General features: G+C 39.2%; 1 protein-coding gene across 2 annotated transcripts in view; it reads left to right on the top strand.

Annotated features, from left to right (window-relative positions):
• Positions 1 to 16,653, top strand: part of LOC102689638 (olfactomedin-like protein 2A) — a 104,598-nt gene that overhangs the window by 2,055 nt on the left and 85,890 nt on the right. The gene's annotated exons all lie outside the window — the stretch shown is intronic.

Below are 16,653 nucleotides of genomic sequence, written 5' to 3'. Positions count from 1 at the left end.
GCACAAACGCTTAATGCATATAAGCAAAACAGAGCTCTATAGAGGAATACAATCCAATTGAAAAGCTGTATGATAAGAGCAGATTGCTGAGCAGCTGAGCAGACTGGCACTAGTAAAAAGAGCGATAATGTAGTTCAAACTAAAAAAAGAAGCACACCGTGCATGTTAAAAACATACCCTGCATTTAGACTTTGAATCCCAGGAATTTAACACTAATCACATAAAAAGAGCACATCAAGTGGATGCCTTTTTTCTTTTAACTGCTTGTTTCTCAGTTTTTTAACTCTTCCATGCCTTCACACTCCATGGAACTAAAGGAATTCTCTATTACGTTCGCCTAAACGGATCCATTTAACCACCTTGCGCCGTAGCAAAGACTTCTGTCACCTTGCCTCGCATTGCAGGAATCTGGCCTTATCTTCCAAAACCCTTGTTCTCTCCTAAAACAATCAAACATCACTGACCCCCGCGATGGGCTTTTGATTTTGTTTATCTACCACCCTGGTTGTCTTTAGAGATTGTCAGCACAGCATAAGACAGATGGTCAAACATCTTCTATTGCCTTGTTCCTACTGACTTGGTCAGGGCTGGGGTGTTCCCATTGCCCTTGGTGCCAGCTGAGCAAAGGCACAGCTTCCTTCAGCTCTGCTTACACACTGGTTAGGATTTCAGTGAAATAAAGCCCAGTGCCTACGGAGGTGTGCGTTTGCGGAAATGGTCAATGGGACGCTCGGGGACTATGTGGCGGGGATACCAGTAACGTGGGTGATAAAATAAGGTGACGATGAGAGAAATGGGGGATCATGTTATTTGGAAGCAATGTAACAACTGCTCAGCTGCTTTTTAAAACGTGTGTGGGTGGCAGAATACACATATCTGCAATGATGTACGAAATTGCGTCAGAATGTCTTGTGGTCCCATAAGTTTTTGTACGTACAGTACTTTTAATGACATTTTCTGCTATTGAATCTCATTTTCTTTACAACTTACACACCCAGCCCACAGACTTTGTTTAGATACTGTAGGTTATCGTATATATGGGGATAATACGCAGGTACAGTAACTGCCAGAGAGGTGGAAAGTTACAATATATCTGAACGGCTGTTAGGGTAAATTTGATCAAGAGTTTTACATTCCTTATAGATTAGTTTTACTAATATTGTAAATGCATTCTTGGAGAAGCTTAAACTAGAAATCTGTTTTTTATTAGGGCAACTTTTCTCGCTCCTGTTATTGTTAGGAATTTGTGTCCTAAGTGTTCTGCATTCTTGCCATACACATAGAGTTCCATTACAGAAACACATTTGTTGTTTTAAACGGGTGCTAATCTTGTGAGCATAGCCCATACTGTAGGCAACAGCTGCTTAATCCTCACATGGCCAGGATGCCTGACAGGGGTTAAAGAGCAGATCTGTTAGAGAGATGGTCTAAACTTTCTTAATAAGGGCTAAATGTTTGCATTGAAAAGTGCTATACTGGGCACATTTTAGGGAGCATCAGCTTTTCATTTAATCAAACAAACATAGAGATACATTATGATGGGAGACCTCCTGGGAAAAACTAAGGTTGCTGCTGGAAGAGGTGTTAGTGGGGCCAGCAGGGGGCGCTCACCCTGCGGTCCATGTGGGTCCTTATGCCCCAGTATAGTGATGGGGACACTATACTGTATACTGGCGCCATCCTTCGGATGAGACGTAAAACCGAGGTCCTGACTCTCTGTGGTCATTAAAAATCCCAGGGCGTTTCTCGAAAAGAGTAGGGGTGTAACCCCGGCGTCCTGGCCAAATTTCCCATTGGCCCTCACCAATCATGAACTCCTAATAATCCCCATCTATGAATTGGCTACATTACTCTGCTCTCCTCCCCACTGATAGCTGATGTGTGGTGAGTGTTCTGGCGCACTATGGCTGCCGTTGCATCATCCAGGTGGGGCTGCACATTGGTGGTGGTGGAGGGGATCCCCATTACCTGTAAAGCGCTTTGAGTGGAGTGTCCAGAAAAAGCGCTATATAAGTGTAAGCAATTATTATTATTATTATTATTAGATGGGTTCGTGCAAATGCGTTTTCCAGCAGAACCTCTTGGTTGCCGGTGGCATGGTGGCTCAGTGGTTATCCTTGCCGTCTCCTGGGATGGAGTTTGTATATTCTTCCTTTGTCTGCATGAGATTCCTTGAGATGCTCCAGCCTCAATGTATACAGGTAGACTCATTGACTTCCGGGAAAACTGTCCCTGGTGGGAGCGTGTGCGGGTTTGTGCCAGCGTGTGCCCTGCGATGGGTTGGCATCCCATCCAGGGCGATTCCTTCCTTGTGCCCATTGCTTGCTGGGACGTGGTCCAGTTCCCCCTTGACCCTCTATTAGGTAAAGCGGTTAGGAAAGGGATGGATTTAGGTTGCTGTCACTGTTAAATGCTGCTTTTGAAAAAAAAATATCTGATGACCTCTGCAGGTCCATAGTTGCCATTATGGAAAGATGAACATTTTTGGGCTCAGCGATGTATGTGTTTATTGAACTTGGCTTAAATCAGTCTTCATACTGGCTGCCCCTTCTGATATATACAGTATTTCAATTACTTACATGTGCTGTCAGGGTCCATTAGAAGCTCAGTGAATGATCTGCTCTTTAAGCTTTTAAATAAAGGAGACCCTCTGATCCAGAGGCTTCTCCCAGCACTCCCATTTTTAAGTTCTTATTTGTTGCTGTCTCTAGCAAAACCTAATTGAACAAAACAAACACGCAGCTTGAATCAACAGAGCTTAGGAGGAAGCTTTGATTGCAGTAGGACTGTTTTGTGTCTGCTGACTAATGAAATGTTTGCACTACACTGGAAACTGTTTTTTTTTTCACTGCTATTCTCCTGCCAGAGGAGCAGAGCAGTTTGGAATGGGTTTAAGGGTGTCTGAACATTTGCGCTCTTTGTTGCCTCCTTTGGATGCACAGTATGCAAACTCATCATATTCACGGGATTCATGTGTTGCTAATCCTGAATCATCAGAAGATCCAAATGATTTACAGACTGAAAATGCACTTCTCGGGAAACAAAAAAAATAAGATTGCATTGGTTTCTAGTAATTAATGTTAAAAGCAAGAGACCAAAAATATATAAAGTATGATGCACATTATATCTAATGAAGATGTCTAATGTAATAACTACTGTCTCTACAACAATATACAGTATCTGCTATCAGCGACCTAATATTGTCCTCGGAGAACTCCTTGTCCGTCCATTACCAGTCCTAGTAAGAGCTTTTGAACTGTCTCAATCAGGGGTTTAACTGCAGAATAGTTTTCCATCCTGGTTATTTGGAAGAGGTACAGCTGGCATATTGTGATTATGAAGCAGAGTCCAGCCTGTTTTGCATGACAGCAGATAGTGATTTTTTATCCAAATAAAGCAGGCTAAACCGAGTTATTAAATATTCACTAAAAGCTCATTCTCAAGTCCAACACAGGGCTTTCTCATGGAAAAGTTTTTGGGGAGCTAGGCATTGACTATTGTCCACTGAGTTCCACTCTCAAGAGGCCTTCGTTTCAGTCCACTCAGCTAGAGACTCTTTCCCAAATTGTTCAGGAAAAACAAGAATTGTGGACTGTCTGACAGTCCACATCACATTAAAGGCATACAGGCGTTCATTTGTATTCTAATTAAACTTAAGATTTAATTGGAACCAATTTAAAACCCAGATTTAGCATTTCCACCTTTTAAGGTGCTCTGGCACAACACTTCTTCTTTGGTTTTGGGGAAAACTGGTCATAAGTTTTCTTCACCTCCTCACCCCTAGAGTGAAAGGATTCAGGCCGCTGGGTTTTGCATTTTCGAAAGAACTGATGACTTTCTCTTTAGAAAACCAAGGCTCATTACTCTGGATTTCTAAATTGTTTTTAGACTCCTTTTCAAAACCTGAGTATTTTCTCTTCAAAGGAGCCTAAAATGGAAAGAAAATAAGAAACAATCACACTCGTGCTCCGTTAATCACGAGGCATGTTTGCGACTGCCCTGACATTCTTAAGTGTCTTGCCCATCTGTTTCTCTTGACTATAAGAGGACTGTGTCCGACCGCTGTATCCATTGCTCAACATGATGCTTCTATCCTATCAGTTTATTCACAATTGTGTTTTGAAATAATACACCTTACCCAATTTATCTGAAATACTGTAGGCAGCATTTTTGTCTAGCATTCTTGTTCAGTAATTTTGCCTTACCAGGATGTATCTCTGTCGATTTGTATCATCATAATGTCTGATGTTCCTTTCTGTTGTGGATGAATTGAGTTCACTTTATTTCTTATGTCACCATTGCTACAGCTGAGCTGCCAGCACAAATTTGCTGGAGGAGGTCAGTTCAACCTATGTGGTCCGTGTGAAGACCTGAAGAAATTAACAGCTGCTCCTATTAGAAACAGTCCAAAATCTCTCATTTGAAATGTTTGCTCTTCAAGCAGGAGGGGAAGAAATAACTGAAATGAGAGAGGTTTGATCGCAGTCAGCTTTCTGTTGTTGTTGTATGGAAGGCACTTTTTTTCAGTTTCTTTGAAGTTTCTGCATTTGTTGGAAATAGAGTTAATCACATTGTAAGAGGTCTTGACCTTTACTTTTTGTGTCCCAAAATGAAGTTAATGTACATGGCACGCAGTCTCATCTGGAATTAGTGGACGAACAGTAATATTTTTCTTGTTTTTAACAATCCCACTCACAGGTCATGTCATACCCACCCTTTACTAAGTCTTTCTTTAATTCTGTCTCCTCAGACATTGGATTTTGCTGAACAATGTCCTGTTGGAATCAATCACCTGAGAAAATACAGTTGAAACCTGTGAGACACAGTTCCAATGTATTGCACACGTGACATTAGAGCAGCAGATAAGAGATATGGGAGTGGATCTTTCATCACCTCTGAAATTTGGTCCCCCAAATCTGCTTCTGTTTCTTTGAGCTTTGGGATGTCCAGTAGAGAACCCAACTTCAGCTGGCAGAGAGATCTGAGCAAGATCACTGAAGAGTCACTCCCTTGTCCACTGGGACGGGAGTGTTTGAATCTAAGAAAAGTGTAGTATTGTGGGAATATGAATCTCCTCATGGCTTATTGTGATTATAAACAAGCTAGGATTACCATGGAGAGGTCAGGGAAAGTGCGGAGACACTGCAAAAAAAGTCAGGGATCAGAAGAGCTGTGCTTCCTCCGTATTTATGAGACAGATGCATACTGTATGCTAAAAAAGGTCATGCTTGTCTTTCTCAATGCCCAAACACCTTTGGAGAAGAGAAAACACCAGAAGAAAGTTCTCCAGGACTTTTTGGCCCCTGTCCTTTGTGGGATTCAAACAAACCTTACAGTGTGAATGGTATCCTATGAAATTGTCACATAGTTTATGTAAGACTGAGTATAATCGTGCCTTTCCAAAATATGTTTGGGCTTCTTACCTAAAAGCAATGACAGTGCTCATAAACCCATAGGGATTTATTAGGTACTCTGCTCCAGACCATTCCATCAGCTAACACGAGATTCTGCTTTCATACATTTCGTTTCAGTTCTTCCTGGCTGGTAAACAGAGTTGAAGCAGTTTCCTTGTGTTTTCCTACTCAAAAGTGCCCTTTTATATGATGACCCCTGAGTATCCCTGGCAGACCCCTGAAAAACCTGATGAAGGGGTCACCCCTCTGTACAGAGACAAGATTTAGTTAAGAAGCAAAGGGACCTCAGTAGATGTTCAGGTCACCAGCACAGAACAAGGAAAACTGGCTACTATACCTAAAAGTAGGTCTCTTCACGTCCCCTTTTTAAGAAAAAAAGATAACTATCAGAACCGAAAGGGAGAATTTTAGCCATTCAGATCTGCGTTACTGTGAGAACTTTTAGGAGGTTTAAAAGTTAGAACCCCCATCCTTGAAGCATTGTACCAAAAACAAAGTGGTTTTGCCTGGGTTCCCTGGAGCACTCTTCAGCAGAATTCAAGTCTGTGGCTTCTTAGAGAGGACAGTGCTTCCTTTAACACTGTCGGTGTCTTAAGTCTAGTCTCGGACACTGTTGTTAAACATATCCCGTCATATTCGATTAAATGTGAGATGCAACACGTTTAACGCAAGGTAACTTCCAATACACTGGTTTCTTTCAGCCTAAAAAAATATAGCTTAAGACAAACTTGACACAAATTCAGTACCTTAATTATTTCAGTAAAGAAAATGGATGAATGGAGGAGGATGTCAAAGTTTACAGTAATTAAAAGTGTCAGTTAAACAGAACAGTATAAGTTTATTGACTAGACTGAGTAACGTCACACTGTTCTCTGTTTCTGAAGTGGGTATGTTTGGTGTTCTGATGTAGGGTGGGCCAGCACATGGAGATAACGTCCATTTTGTTGACAAAAGGAAAGGTGTGTTGAATTGCTTGTGGATAAAGGGAAGCTTATATAACCATCTGAGATGTCTGTTAATCTTTGACCTTTAAAGAGAGGCCAGAAAAAAAAGGTCTGTTCATTGGTTTGAAAATTAAAATATGTGCCCCTTTTCTGTGTATTTTCCTTAGTACACTGAAAAATTGCACATCTGAACTTATAGTCCCTCTCTTTATCTTTCGTTAGTGATAGAGAATTGAATTGCACTTTATTTGTGAAAGTGTACTGTCAGTACAATTATGTCTTGCCATTAGTATGTGTGTTATTATAACAAACGGAAAAACTAACAACAAATAAGGAAGCAAAGTGAAAAATAAATTAGCTTTAGGGTTAGGATTTGCCAATATGTTTTGAATAATATTGAAGATACTTGTGAACTTGAATTCATGTTATTTGAGCCTGTGGTGCTCAGACACAAGAAGCTTATTTTAGCTCTCTGTCTTTAATGTCACATCCCTTCCTTTCACCAATACTGAAAGCCTCTAATAACTACAGTATGCTCACACAAACTACAAGCATATTTGTCTTGACTTTGATGGGATCTGCATAATATGCATCTGCTAACACTTTTCTCACAGATTTTATTTAGGTGTGTACTTTCTCAGTTTCTCTTACACAGTGCTTAGGCACTCACCGTGTCACAGTGCTGCAAGGATTTTATCACAACGGCACTAAGCGTGACTTACGTTTACTTCAGAGAGAGTCCAGAACCCTAGATGGGCCTAATAAAGTTGTCAGAAAAGAGCAGCCACAATGTTTGACTTAATGAGTTTTAGGAATGTGCATTAGGACTACCTTGTAGAAATAATTGAGACTTTCTTTGTGATATTTGTGGGTTTTTCTCCCTCATATTTCTGGAAGTGCATTAACTGATAGACTCTTTGCAGAAACACTTTGAATCTGCACTTGTTTTGGTACCGGCACTTAATTGTTCAGGTCCAACCTAGCTCTTAGCGGTTGAGAACTATCTTTACAAAAAGCTTTGGATCTCATTAGCATCTGTCAGTAGTCATTTAGTTAATTGGCTGATGAGCATAGCAGAATTTCTTGTAAGCTCAATGGAAACATATTCAACATTTAAATGTTAAATTGTATGCTGGCAATTTACTATAGAATCATTTGGACCAAGCATTGTACTGTGTAAAAAGCCTGGCTTGGTGACACAAGCTTATGCCGATCATTTGCAGGACATCAGCTCAGATGTGCTGTCTACAAGTCTAATGTAGGAAAACAGCTTGATTTTATTTTAAAAAGCGGTGGAGAATGCTGTAGATTGCAAGCATGAAGAATAAAGCGTAGATTATATTCTCTCTAAGGAAAGAGTCATTGAAGTATCAGGTGGGGAAAAGAATAGTCATCTAATAATTTAAAGAATTGACTAATTGCATTAACTTGAATTTCAAGGACTTTTAAATATGCGGCACTTTTTGAGGTGAACACATTTCCCACACGTGCTATCAGATTCTAAAGTTAAAGCCTTCTTTCGTTTGCAGTTGGTGGCACATACTCACAGTGCTCTTCCAGGAAACAGCCGTTAAGGGGGTCAGGCCAGATTTCTCCCTTTGTGCGGATTGTGAAGAATGATAAGACAGTTTGGCAGTGTCACACTCCACGACACGCAGAGAGGAAAGCTCTTTGTTTTCATGGAAGGGGGTGGACACTGAGAGCTGTTCTTTCACAATCTTTACTTTCTGATGCTCCCCTGTCAGCCAGACAGATACTTCTCTCCTGCAGTATTACAGTTAAAGCTCAACAAGTCTTTGTCCGAGTAGGAGGCTACTGGTTTCTAATTGAGATGTTTTTTTCCATTCATTCACTGTCTCTGTGATCTTAAATGTTACTACCCACCAACCTCTAAATTCAGATTCAAACCATAGGGTGTTATTTGATCCATTTGACTTATGTTGCTAGAATCTTTTTTGCAGAAAGTCAGTGCCTCCTATTTTTAATTCCTGTTTTTTTTATTATTTTTAAAGTACACCTACATTAAAACTGTGTGTCTCCTCTGGTTCCTATTTAATTTTCAGTCCAATCACTATGCCATCTCATCGGGTAAAGACTAAAGAGATTTTGTTCATTTAATGTGTTTTTATGCAATCAGGATTTGTTTGGATTGGCCTACTTTATTACCTTACCCAGACCAGCAATATCTTTGAGTCATGAAACAGGTTTTGGAGACAGTTTTCTTTAAATTGCTATATATCCAGTATATATCCAGTCTGTTGGCATGTATTTATGGAACTGTTGTGAAGATTAGTGCAGTGACTTTCTCACACGATTCATGAAATCCCATTTGTACTGTATATGACATCTTATAAGTGCAATCTGATGTCTGCCAACACTACAGTGAGCCTGTAGCTTTTGTAGTTCATTTGTTTGCAATGTGAAATTGGTTTGTTTGTCACTTGAAATCTCTTACCTCAAATCCACAGATCCAAGTATGAAATTGGTGTCCAACGAAAATTGGCCACAGGAACGTCTACACCTTTGTCGCCTAATGAAATCTGGGCATTTGTTCTTGAAATTCAACAAATTCCTAGTATAGGTTTTTTGGACTGGTTGGACTCACAGCAATAACTGTTTAGCCTGAAATACATAAATTCCGATACCATTGCGTAATGCTGTCTTTGATCCACTGCTGCTCTTAAGGGAAAAAAGAAGCATGCTTGTCAAAGAATTTGGTCTGTTTCTTCTCTTGGCTTCTGTTTTGGATAGTACTGCAATTTAAGCGCATGCTCTTTGAGCCCTAGTGGAGCTGCATTGATGGGCAGCTTTCACAATTATTTTTGCTTTTTCATTTCTTCAGAATCCAAAAAACCTCCAGCTAACTTTCTGAGTGAACCACCCCCCCAAGTAATACTCTTCACCACATGTGTTTCTACTCTGTCTTTTGCTAGATCTTTAACTTTGCAGTTACTTCAAGTTAAAGAGGAGCAAGCTTCCTATGCATATGGCATGTTTATGAAATATATATTCCTCACAGATGGGAACTGAGAATACTCTTAAACACATCAAATTAATTTTCTGTCATTTGGACTCAAAGGAATTGTCGCTGAGTACTTTCAATACATTGGTTTCCCCAAGACTGTGGCTGTTGAACGTTTTTGGTAGATACAGTCATTTAAAGGCTGTTCTGTTAGAGAACCTTGGTAGTTACAGTATAGTCTTCATGCTCTCCGGGGCAGAAAACTGGATGTTAAAAAAGCTAAAAGGAAATCCAACACAGAAAAAATCATATGAGCACTACTTCAGAAAAAAAGAACATCTGTACTATAAAAAAGGAAGTCTGGAATCCATGATATAGTTTGATAGTATGTGCTGCAATTTCCTTAACTATGACATAACAAAATGTGAAGAACAGATCAGAAGGTTTTTAAGCAGAGTTGTTATACAATAGTTTATGGGGCAACGAGATGGAGGTACTGTATGTATGGTGTGTATATTGTATTTAAACCAAAGGCTGTGTCCAAAACAGGTAAGGTATCTGGAAAAAGGCCAAGGTAAACTATGGCTCTTTTAATGGAAAACTTGATTAATGCCATCTGCAGAGGGCTGAGTACAGCCCCATCTAAAGACGTTTCTCCTTTCTCCTGGCGATGGCCACATTCCCAAAAATGAGTGCACCCAGGCCAGGTCGCAGGTGTTTCTTACAATCTCCTCTTCCTGCAATTTACCGGTCTACTCCCTTCATGCTCTATTATGTGAATTCTTCATGTGTGTCGGACACTGTTCCTTATTTGATTGTTCGTTTCCTGAAACTTGATAGTAAAGCCCAACCACCTCCTGTTGAAACTGGTTGTGAAGTACTGGGAAAGGAAAGGCAGGAGCCTCTAGGGAGAACAGCATGAGTGTAGTACAGAAGCATTCAAGAGAAGCTGTTGGAGCTTCACCTTAACTGCTGTAGATTTCTAGGTCTTCTGCTTGAGGTACAGTAGCAATGTGACATGACACTGTCAATCAAGGAGCAGCCGAATGTGAATTTCTACCAAGAGACCGTTTTCTCCCTGGATAATAAAAGCAAACGGCAAATGTATCAGTGACAAGTCTTACAAAATAAAACAGAAGTAGAGAACATCAGATTTTGTTCTCATTTAACCTTGATTTTCAAAATGTAAGTGGAGCTTAGTTAGAAAACAGTGGTGGTATTATTAGACTGTAACTTAAATGTTTATGTGTGTTGGGAACTTAAGATTGATCAACAATTTGTTTTCCTTAAAACATGTTTAAGGACAGTGTCGTGACTCATCTTCCAGCTGTTACTGCTTTTGCTTAAGTTCGTGTTTTGTTTTTGCAAATTGGAAACAAATGTTCTTGCCACACATTAGGTTTTGGAAAGTCCTAACGCAGGGTGTAGAAACAAGCAAGTTTAGTGCACGTTCACGCGTCTTGCTGGTCTGATTGGTGGCGAACTATAATTACAAGAAACTATTCATTAAGATCCTCAAGAGGCACCATGCACAGCTGATCAATAATAGATATTATCTGTACGAGCTATAAGAATGATTAAGAACACATTATTTACCACTGTACATTTCCCAAGTATGTTTGTGTGTACTACGGGTTTACTATAGTTCTTTGTGATTCCTATAGTTTAAACATGCTTTTACTGTGCTTTACCACACTAGACCATAGGAATACTAAAATATATTTTAATACATGTTTCTTTTAGTGTATTACACCATGGTATTTCTATAGCCCAGTATACTAAACCACAGTAGAGGCAGGCTAAAACTGTAGGTAAACTTTCATCTGGGAAGTGAGTCCTTTGTGATATAGCTTGAGTCAGGTATTGACATCCTGAAGGCCCTTAAAGGTAGTTGCTTCCATATTGTGAAGCACAATTCCTGATTATTCACATTTAGAACTACGTTATATGAGCACTTATATGAGCATTGTGAAGAGCACTCTACCAGGGGTGTAGTCTCCTATTCTTAGTCTCTCCCAGCAAACACCACTAATGTCAGACATCAGGTGTAAAGCCACAGAGAGCTCAAATAATGTAGTAGAGCCCTCCCTTGAACACAACTGTTATTTTGTCAGCTGCAGCCAGTATTATCCGATTGGAGAGGCAGAAACACCTGACACTCTGCTCCATCTGTTACGGTAATAAAGGCTTCTGTGACCCCAGGTGAAGACATCTCTGTACCTGCTCTGTCATTTATTGGCATTTTCAAGTACTTACAGTTATTGAGTTTACTTTAACCTGCCCATAATATACACAGGATAAGGGAGACGTTGGTCTTAATAATGCAGTTGTTACATGCAGTGATTAAATGGCTTTAGTTTTATGATAGACCACCACATTTAGCATTTACTCTGCTAATATATCCCTTCACACCCTTCTCCTGTATATTATACATTGAATCTGTTTTCTTCCGCTGTTTCCTTTTGCCATAGCTGTTAAATAAGGTTATCACTGCAGTACTTCAAGACCTGAAGAAGCAGATATGTGAGATATGCTGTACTGTATAGCAGATATACGGCTTCATTACAGATCTTTATAAAATCCCATTTAAGGGGCATGAAAATCCAAACCAGCCAAATATTTGCTTTGCCAAATATTTTGCCAGATATTTAGAGGAGACCTTAAAAAAGCTGAAGCCTTATTGCAATGAATCAATGCCAGTACAACCCATTAGCATCTCTCACACTGACTGTTAGATATCTTTTCCCATGAAAAAACAATTCTGCAAATATGATGATAAATAAGGTCACCATCTGTTAAATAATAGCTTTTTAAGTAATTTATAAAGTTAAATATAAATTAAGTTTATGCTAAGTATACAGTACAGATATTACCTAATACAACAATATCTTTATGGAAAATCTTTAATCTTACAGTATGTAGTGCTCAGTTTATTTTTTAAATGAATATCTCCTTGTCCATACATTATACAGTACTGTATGTTTTGTAACTTGATTGTGTGCCCATGTGATGTTTGACTAGCTTGTGATAACAATGGTGATCATGGTGATGCCATAATCGTAGTATCAGTACCAGGTGCTCAACATTTAAGATTGGGAAAGACGTTTTTTTGTGCAGCTCATACTGTACATACTGCACTGAACATGTGTGAACATGTTTCATGTATTTTGGTTGGTGTTTACGCAAAAGGCAGATCACAGCAGAAAAAGAGGTTGGCATGATACTCATTGCTTTAAGGAAGTAGTAATAACAAATAATAAAAGTGTGATATCTTATGATTTCTTGAATTTGTATGTTAATTATACTGTACTTTTTTTTATTTCATATTTTTACTGTAATATAAAAACATGCAATGAAATATTTCGATCAGCCAAAAAGAATTCTACAATATCCTACAACATCAGCATGCCGAATGAATGAAATACTTTGAACTTCAAATAGTAATACTCAAGATAAGGCATTGCTTCAATGATTGGCTGGGGAGCTACCCCATGAAGGAGATTTTACAGTGACATGAAAGGTCAGGATTTAATCCGTTTGGAGGCGACTGGTCCCTTAATTAAAGTCAAGCTCTGCTTATAACCCAGTGACGACAATGGACAAATGTCATGGGTTGTCTGGTTTAATTCTTGTGCCCATTTCCTGCATGGAAACCCTAGAACAATAGAAAGCTAGCAGTCCGCTGTCATTGTCTGCCCTAGGTGTCAGAATGCTGGGGACTCATCCTCCTCTATCTCAACCGTATTTAAAGAAGGGGCTTGAGTCATTACACAGTGCTCTGCTCTGATTCCAAGCCAGTCCATTTGTGAGCTAGAGGGAGGTTTTAGCTAATCTTTCGGATAGCACATAGTCCTTCAACATAGTTTTATTGAGACAAGAAATTCAAATGTCATAGTTCTTTGAATTAATTCAAAAAAGTTTTCCCTTCGTCTCCCAACATCCACTGATCTAGCTCAGAGGGGGAAATGCAGACCCCAAGGAGAGAAAAACTGAAGACTTCTGTGCAATTCAGTCTTTTCTCATTTATAGGTCACAGCACAGTGGGAGAGTAAGGCATTTCTTATCATGGATAAGTAATTAGGTTATCAAGTTATCAGATCTCCCAAATTTCATCCGACTGTCAGATTTTTACTGCTAATTTACTGTTTTTAATATCTTTAGGGAACACTCCAGGAAGGAAAAAACTACCAGACATGTGACCCAACAAAATATTGTGCACTGAATGATAGCAAGATCAAATACCTTTTCAACATGTTGAACACATTATTATCGGTGGCCTAACTTTAAAATATACCCATTTTGTGTGCATGCTGCAGATATTTGTAATGTTTAAGATGTTAATGTGTTGTATGGTGCTTGCTTTTCACACTAGACATCACTATTCTAACTTGACCACGTTTGGTTTTTCAGTAGCATTTTGCTCATTGAATGTTAGTGCTGCAGCAAGCTGGCTAGTTCAGCACTTGCTAGTTCTTTGAAGGAGGAAAAAAAATCATGCTTGCAGATCAGAAATATGGCAAACTATCAAAAGTCCAGCTCTCATCAAAGACATGGGAGTAGATTTATTTTCAGTGAAAGCAAGTGCATTAAAACAGTAAGTGTTGAACTACGTTTGTGTTCGAAATGATTTTTCATTTTTTGGGTTCGTGTCAAGTCTAGTTTTATTAGTTCTTGCTCACTTATTATACAGTATGTGTATTTGTTAAAATGTGTCATTGAAATACTCTTTAGATCCTATGGTCTAGCTAGAATGTTGAAGCTGTCTCTTTCGGTCTGTCTCCCCATCTGATGTTGGCTTTTTCCAAATCTGTTGCTGAACGAAAACAAAAAGGTTTCTGAGCAGCTGGCTCAGTGGAGAGTTTCTGTTGCTTGAGAGTTACCATGGGCTGGGATATACTGTAGTGTTGGGATTGTAGTTTGCTTGGATATCCTCAATTCCCTGTGTATGCGATTTCTGTGGAGCTTTATGAGCCTGGGTCTGGAGACATGAGTGAAAGCTGTGTCTGTCTTCCTCATTATACAGCTTGTTTTTGCTCCCTGTTCTGTGTGCAATCTTCATTTATCTATGATACTAAGTTCACAGTGAATCTGACTGAAGGCCACATGGATATTTAAAATCAGCCAAGCTAAAAGGTGGGAAATGAATGAACACGATAACTTTATAAAAAAAAGGAAGGGATATGAATCAAATCGAGAGAGTGTCTTTAGTATGATTTTTCCATTTTCGAAATGCATTTTTACCAAATCCCTCAATGGAATCCTATATTAATAAAATATATTGATGTATAAATGGCACATGAACATGAAGTGTTTGAAAAAGTCTGCAATTCGGAAAAAAAAACAGTTCTGTCAATGCTGTGGACAGGCACTGAAGAAGAGGAATGGACTTGAATGGACTGTATTGTTACAACTTAGTGAATTATACATTGAGGCCCCTCTGGAAAAGACGGAGGGCGACTTTGAGACCAGATTAAGGGAAGCAGAAGAGGAAACAGCAACCTTTCAGACAAAAAAAAAAGGTATTTTTTGAACTGATGTGTTCTTGTGTCCAATGGCAAGTGAGAACAGGGGCAGTGCAAACTGAGACCATTCTGATCACAGTGTGGGCCTGCATTTAGGGCCTTGCGGGAAGCTGTCGAATCGAATTGAAATACGTCCTGTTCCAAACGTTTTTCCCCAAACAAAATACATCACGAAAAAACGAAACGGAAAGCTCGGCCTGGTTTCATTTAGCCTTTTTACCAAACCAACTCAATCCCAACAGTGAGAATTTCACCAACCCATACTTCCAACTAGGTTACAAGCTTCTTAGCCTCTGTTGCTATGGAGCTGCAGCGATGGGTCTAAAATAGGCCACTATCAAGTTCAGGACAATGGCTGTGCTGCGGATGGGTTTGGAAGATCTCCAGATCTGTAAATTTAGTATGTTTTCATGCGGATGAAACATTTGTTAACCTGCTACCATTTTTGTTGACTTTGGCAGGAAGCGATTTTCCTCCCCCTCGCAAAGGGCCTGTCAGACAGTTAAAGAGTACGCATGGTGTGTAAATCTCTTGTAATGAAGGTTAATGTCCTCTGCCACATTCCGCTGCTAATGAGGTCTCTGCTCAGTCCGTTTGCTTTGACAAAGAGACTTCTCTTTGAAGAGCAGCACACAGTGCAACTGTTTACTAGAGGGGGAGGCAACAGTGTGGATGAAGCTCAGTAAATACTCTAGTATCACATGCACTTTGGTATATATTCTCCAGTGGCTTGCACATATATATTGACAACCTTGTGGATTAAATTTGATCATTGGAATACTGTCAAAATAGGCAAACTTATTTTTATGTTTTATGCTTATGTTGCTGATGGATTGAATACATCTATTATTAATAAAAACTGTATGTACTATTGCATAATATAAATATAATGCAAATATAGTGGAGAAAACATACAGATTACCACAAATGGTAGCATGCATATTCTATATGTATATATGGACGTAGAGAAAGATCATAGAATGATGTGATGCAGTATTTGGGTGATACAGCTGATGTTATGTTTGCACTTCTTTTACTCTTAAGAGTTTTTCAGAAGGAGGAAGGAGTAATGACAGAAAGAGATAAGCAGATCTAGAGTGAGGCCTTAAATGGCTTAAAGGACAACTCGCAGTGTTTACTTAATAACGAGTAAACAGAGTGAAGAGCATCTTCTATTTATTCCTAATTTATTCTATTTATTCCTTACTGTAAGCAAGTAGATCTTTGAGTTCAACTTTTAAATGTCAAAATGACCACCGAAACCCCAAAAAACCTATAGGTATTTCGCAGGAAGAAACAAGCAATAAAAAATAATAATAAACACTAAACAAATAACCGCATGTAGAGACATTATTTAGAAACATTGTTTTCTACTATACTTGCCCTCCAGATGCTGCAGGGAGAGAGTGAAAGCTATTGGTACTCTTATACAGAACGTCGAAAAAAACATTTTGCTTGTCTATTAAAACAGTGACTGCCAATGCCCGTTTCCTAAGTGTGACTTAAAATGTTAGGATTTGGCATGATTGCTGCAATAACACTCTGCAGGACAAGCAAACTAAGGATGGATAGATAGTGTGAAAGATTTGCTTATGCTACTCCTTATCCTAGGAAGTATTTTTCCAAATACATGAGGTAAACTTCACTTGCACGGTTTAAGTATTAAACTAACGTGAAAACGTTTTGTCTTGTTTGTGGCTGGATATGGTTGTAATGAGTTTGAAACTGGGTTGCGTGTTTTATAGTACATGCCTTATGTGGGCTAGCATGAAAACTGTTCAGAAAAGTCACCGGGCCCTCTGTTTAGTTTT

This window comes from Lepisosteus oculatus, chromosome 24, assembly GCF_040954835.1.
Source record: "Lepisosteus oculatus isolate fLepOcu1 chromosome 24, fLepOcu1.hap2, whole genome shotgun sequence".
NCBI classification, from domain to species: domain Eukaryota; kingdom Metazoa; phylum Chordata; class Actinopteri; order Semionotiformes; family Lepisosteidae; genus Lepisosteus; species Lepisosteus oculatus.
This window is presented reverse-complemented; position numbering and strand designations above follow the sequence as displayed.